The sequence below is a fragment of the Rhagoletis pomonella genome, unplaced genomic scaffold (genome assembly GCF_013731165.1).
Source record: "Rhagoletis pomonella isolate Grant_MI unplaced genomic scaffold, Rhpom_1.0 Rhpom_scaffold_00008, whole genome shotgun sequence".
NCBI classification, from domain to species: Eukaryota; Metazoa; Arthropoda; class Insecta; order Diptera; family Tephritidae; genus Rhagoletis; species Rhagoletis pomonella.
The window spans coordinates 27,501,649-27,507,928 of NW_023458562.1; the positions used below are offsets into that span (position 1 = coordinate 27,501,649).

Consider the following 6,280-nt stretch of genomic DNA (forward strand, 5'->3'; position numbering starts at 1 on the left):
TGAGCAAAATCGGACTAGTGGTTCTCGAGTTATGTCAAAAAAAGACCCAGACGTGACCCAGCGAAACGCCGGGACACGTATACCTTCTTTTTTACCGATATAACTTTCCCCGGTAGTTTGAACCCTTCCCGATCACTGACCCCTACCATTTGTCTCACAGTGTTATTTGTTATTTCGCAAAGAAAAGTGCAGAAATTATCAAAATGCTGCATAACAGTTTATTCCAAATATAGGTTTCAACAAAAATGTTCCTAACTGTGAACCTGAGCACAAAACAAAAAAAAAAAATCAAAGCTATAATTGCAGCAGCGTAGACTTCTGAGATAAAAGAATAACTTTTTTTAATATTCGTTTTTCAGTATCAACCAAATTGTAACAAAATATTTCAATCAAATATAAAAAATGTTTTCTCGAATCGTTCGTCAAAAATAGTCAAAAAATATAATTCAAGCATTAACACTTTAAACAATTAAAAAAACTTCTATTTTGATAATTTTGTTTTAAAACATGACTTTCAAGCAAGAGCAATAATATCGTACTTGCACCAAGCATTAGATAAAAAATATTAAATACATTTGGGAATGAGTTTGAAGCCAAGCTATGTATAATCATTTTTTCCTACGGTCCTAGTTTGAAGCCAAGCTATGTGTAATCGTTTTTTCCTACGGTCCTACTTTAGTTTGATACCAATATATTTTTTTTTAATTTGTCTTTTTTTCAAACAGGTGGTAACCCTTTTCAAAAAACATATTCAACAAACAGCAAACTTTATCTAACCTCTTTAATTTAATACCCACATTGTTATTTTTAATTTTTCTTATCAATATAAATTAAAAGCAGGTGGCAACCCTTATTGAAAATATTTTCGGCTATAAGCCTCCATAGTTTGATATCCATATTGTAATATTTAATTTATATTATGAATTTAACTAAAACCAAATTTCAAAAGGGTGGCAACCCTAGTGTGATCCCCAAATTGTTGTATTTAATTTGCCTTATACATTTAATTAAACAAAATTTATCAAACAGTTGGCAACCCTACTCTAAAATATTTTCCGATGTGAGGTTTCTTAAACCTTTTTAGTTTGATCCCCACACTGTAGTACATATTTAATTTATATTATAAATTTATTTATTTTCGGCTGTAAGGCTTCTCTAACCTCTGTCTTTTGACAACCGTATTGCAATATTTCCCTTATCATATCAATATAAATAAATGAAATTCTTCCAGAGGTGGGAACCCCCTTAAAAATTTTTTCGTCTGTAAGCCTTCTTAAACCTCTTTCTTTTGACACCCATATTGCAACATTTATTTTATCGTATCAATTTACTTGAAGAAGAAGAAGAGACATTTTCTGTAATTTTTTTTGCGCACAATCCGGGTATCTTAGCGAAAATTATTCAAATCGGTCAAAGCACTATTTTAACAGCTTATACTCAAATCTCCTAAAAAATGGAAAGCTTTAAAAGAAATGTAATTGTTGCGCCTAAATGCAAATCTAATCGGGCACACAAAAAAGTTCAAAATTGGCACATTTTCGTCGTTCAAAATATTCTTTCTCTTCTTGTTTGGTGCTGTAAACGCCTAAACGATTTTGGCCATTCAAAGTATTAGCGTAGGCAAATAGGGAACTACGTATGTACATATGTATGTACGCATGTGCATATACAGAAACATATTCATCAAGCATACATACACACATACATATATGTATACCTACACATGCCACACAGATCGCGCATACATATATAAGTATATACATACTCGTATGCATGCCCAGTAATGTGTGTAAAAAGTGCAGTCCTTGCGATTCGCTGCACACGACGCAATCTCGTCAGCGCGAAACCGACAAATCCATAGCGACATTGATGCGTTTTTACGCCAAGTTCCATTTCTTTTAGTACTGCATTTCAATTTTTCAAGTTTCGCGTATTTTGGCGAGCAGCCGGCTGTAGAAAGTGTGAATACGCCGGGGGCGAGAGGGAGTTGCACTGACTTTTGCGACTTTTTTTTTTTGCAATACTTTTTTATCAACCAGCATTGCCTAGTTGCAGTTTTTCACATTGGCCCGTCTCTCTTGCTTGCCATTGTTCACTCCCCTTACAATCCATTTATCTATATTTCGACTCTTCTATCCTTTCATCATATTTTTGCCTGTCGGTTGCATTTTCGGTTTGTGTCTTTCAGCGCATTGCCATTCACTAAATGAAAATGTGCATTCGCATCGCATAATTTCCGCTTCGTTTGATTTCATTTCACTTTTTTCTCACGTGTTTTTTTTTCTTTTAGTTCTTTTTAAAATTTCTTTTGGCACGCAGCTGGCAATGCGAATTGTTTGGCGTGCTTTGGTGCTTAGATCTACACTTTTTGGGTAGTTTTTTTTCGCTTTGCATATTTTTAGGGGAACATGATAATTTCTAATTTATAGGCAAGTTTTCGAAATGAATTTGGGGAGAGGGTGTGGGAGTGTAAAGTCAATTACTTATTAGAGGAAAATGTAATGGAAAATGGGACTGTCGGAACTATTAACTTAGTTGACGGGGGAGTGTAAATAAATGCACATAAAAACGAAGTATCTTTCGTGTCTAGACTGCCTGGTTAAATATTTAAAAGTTCGAAGAAGTGAATTCAAATGAATTTTTTGATTATAAAATTCCTAAATCGGTCTGAAGCTGATAAATTTGAAGACATATATTTTACAATGAAATTAGCAAGGACTCCAACTTCTGACAAGCAAAAAATATCCCAAAAAATTATTTAAAAAAAATATCAAGTTTTTTCTAGTAAATAAACAGCAAACGTTGTTTCAACTTTTATTACAGATCATGCAAAAATTTCTAAGTAAAACACTGCCTTAACGAAAGGGAATTTGTGTTATAAATGAATCTTTTCAATAAGATAAAATTTAAATTTTAGGTGGTATTGCTAATTGAATTAGAAAAAGTAAAATTAAAAAAATTAATTTTTTTTTTATAACAAACATATGTATTGTAGTTGGGGCTATCACGGATCACTGATGGTGACGCAGGCCAGCAGACTCTGTCTCACCGTAGAGGAAATTGGCGGAGCCTGGTAGCCATGATTTTGAGACCTTCATATGGATGACGAAATGGTTTCACTTCCAGGAGAAAGTGGAATATAATTAGCCTATACTACGGTATCACAATAGCCCCTTGATGATTTAAGTGGGCTTCCTACCAAGCCAAACTAACCCAACCCAACCAAAAGATTTATAAAATTTTTTGACCAGGTCATAAAAGTTAGTTCTCATTCTCGTATTTGATATATGTACATACAAGTTTTGATAAACCACTATGTGTATATATGTAATAATTTCAAAAAAATAAGTAAAAACTATGGTTTTTCTTTTCATAAAGTAAGTCCTAAAGCATTTTTTTTTAATATTTCGAATTATTTTCGTTTTTTTTTCAGAGCAAAGGAGAACGCAGGATGGAGCCTTTTAGCTGACATGAGAGAACCGTTGAATTACCGAGCGATTCTGAATACCTGAGATGATTCTACACTGCGCTGAGGTAAAACATTATATTGTTTATCAGAGCCATAGTGGAATTATACCAGTTGAAGTAATAAGAGCGAGAAGAAAGAGTTTACATTGATTTTACATCTCCTTACGTATTTGAAAATTTGCCTTTAAAAATTTGTATAAGGCAGCCGAATTTCAGAAAAGGCGAGGAAGCTGTTTTACTAGTTCATCTATTTATTGTGCCGTGATCAACTGATAGTCAAATTTTTCGATATTTCTTTTTATAGTTTTTGATAACGATGGAAAATTCTTTGGATTTTAAAGAAGAAAAACCAAAATATTATGATTTTATTTTAATGAAAACTTTGTACATTTTTTGTCAAAAGTGCTCGTCTTGTTAAAACATAATTTTTATAAAAAAAAACTTTAATTTTCCAGCCAATTCCTAATTCGCTGCAGCTGAAGAGAAAGGCGTATGGAGGTCAGCAGCGAATTTCACAAAAAAAAAAAAATGACTCTAGTCAATTATGTAAGTATACGTACGTTATTTTAATGAAAACTTTGTACATTTTATGTCAAAAGTGCTCGTCTTGTTAAAACATAATTTTTATAAAAAAAAACTTTAATTTTCCAGCCAATTCCTAATTCGCAGCAGCTGAAGAGAAAGGCGTATAAATGGAGGTCAGCAGCGAATTTCACAAAAAAAAAAAAATGACTCTAGTCGATTATGTAAGTATACGTACGTATTTCACTTTCTGGCATAGCTGGTGGCTTCACAAAGCTAGGCATGTGCACATATTTTCGCATATTTATTTAACTCAAACCATTTATATTGGCTGACCAATACTCAATTCGCAATTTCCTCTGAGGTCACGTATACGCAATGTAGTACACACATACGCACCGGAGAATACGAATGAACGCTGCTATGCGAATATTGAAAATTGTCTGCGTGCGTTTGCGAAGCGTAAAAGTTTTGTGCATTTCGATATTTTTCACACTTCTTTTCACAGAAAACCCACTCTATTCTACACTCTCACTACTCGACCGCCTGTAGCTCAGAGTAGCACACAGTATGTACATATGTACATAAATAGCTCAGTTTGTGTGACCAATGCCAAGTGTAGTAGATATGTAGGAAATTGCTTGGGCGTCGAAATAAATATAAAATGAAATGACAACCTAAAGTACTTGCCTACGTAATACTTTTCTGTGACTTTAACGAATTTGTTAGATTTGCAAAAATTGCAAAAATTGAATTGATATCATCAGCAGGCTAAGCAATGAGTTCTCGGAGCGGGGGAAGAAGTGAGTAAGCGTGAGTTTTGAAGTCGTAGTAGTAGCAGCTTAAGCGTCTGAAAATTGACAAAAGTTCGACAAAGCTAAAAGTGTTTGGTGAAAGTGAATAGCGCGCAGGCAAGTATTTGTATGTGTATTTAGTTCTACACACATATGTACTTGTCTGTGCGTGTATTTTTGGGTTCTTAGCGTTGACTGGGGCAGGGCCACTTCGTTATCTAAATCGCATTGCACAAACTTTTAACGAAATTGAGAAATTTGTTGTTAGCCAAGAATTTGCCAGCGTACATGGATATGCTAAATATATATATGTACATATGTATGTGTTTATATATGTATGTATGTATAATATACAAATTCATAGCTAGCGCATATACATACATAAAGTACTAAATTGCAAAATTACCATACGTACATTAGGCTAAAGTTAAAAGTGATTTTTGAGACAATTTTTTGTTGTAGGTGTTACCAAATTTTCCATTCAAAGTAATATTTGAAGAAACTGCGTGAAAAAAATTGCCAAAAATCAACGATAGGTCCTAGCTACTTAAAACTTGCACCTAATTACACTAAAATTTATTGGACAACAAAAATGCATACTCAAAAAATTCTAAAAATATTATAAAAAAGTTAAAATTTTCCACGAAACTCTATTGAATTTTCTTGAGTGTGCAGAGCACTGGTGTGCTATTAGAGAGATCTAAGTTCGGGTCCTGGTGCACAGGATTTTTTTTTGTTTTTTTTCAATAAAATGTTTTTCTTTTTTAATTTAACCTTTAGATTTTATTGTTTTTAAAAGAAAATACACATTTTTTAATTTCATTTAACTTTTGACACATTTTATGTATGTTTGTCTTTTTTAGTTAAATTTTTATTTTTAATGTAATTCTTTAAAAAGATTTAATTTCATTAAATTTTAGGAATTTACTTTATTTTGTGCTTTTCTGCATAATTGATTTTTATTTTTTTTTTAGATAAATTTTCTGTACACATGGATGTTATTGTTTATAAAAGAAAAACATACTTGAAATTTCATTTAATTTTTATAACCTATTTTATTTATTTTTCTTTTTTTAATGTAATTTATTTTTCATTTGTTAATTTCATTTGCTTTTAATTTTTAGATTTTATTGTTTTAAAAAGTGAAATATACATATATAAATATATGATTTAATTTTTAAGATCGTATTTTATATTTTTGTTTTTAAGCTGTTGTTTAATTTTCTTTTAATTTTTAGATTTTGTTGTAAAATTAAAAATATTTTTTTTATATAATTTTAAAATTTTTTTGTAGAACTATTTTCTCCCTCTCAGATTTAAGAAAAAAAAATATTTTTATAATTGCATTTACTATTTAAATATATTTTTATCTTATTTTTTGAATTTAATTTTACTTTTGTGTTTCGAAAACTGTGGTGAGTTGAAAGAGAGTTGCCAGAATCAGGGTACTTGTTGTCGACTATTGCACAATCTTAAGAAATTACAACATAGTGGCA

General features: G+C 31.4%; 1 long non-coding RNA gene across 2 annotated transcripts in view; it reads left to right on the forward strand.

Annotated features, from left to right (window-relative positions):
- Positions 1 to 3,005: 3,005 nt before the first annotated feature.
- LOC118745157 overlaps positions 3,006 to 6,280 on the forward strand; it is a 41,692-nt gene continuing 38,417 nt past the window's right edge. Inside the window, exons 1-3 of one of the 2 annotated variants that reach the window (XR_004993624.1) lie at positions 3,006 to 3,260; positions 3,434 to 3,534; positions 4,120 to 4,214. This is a non-coding gene — a long non-coding RNA (uncharacterized LOC118745157). The remainder of the gene's footprint in view (positions 3,261 to 3,433; positions 3,535 to 4,119; positions 4,215 to 6,280) is intronic. The other variant, XR_004993625.1, reaches the window with a different exon arrangement.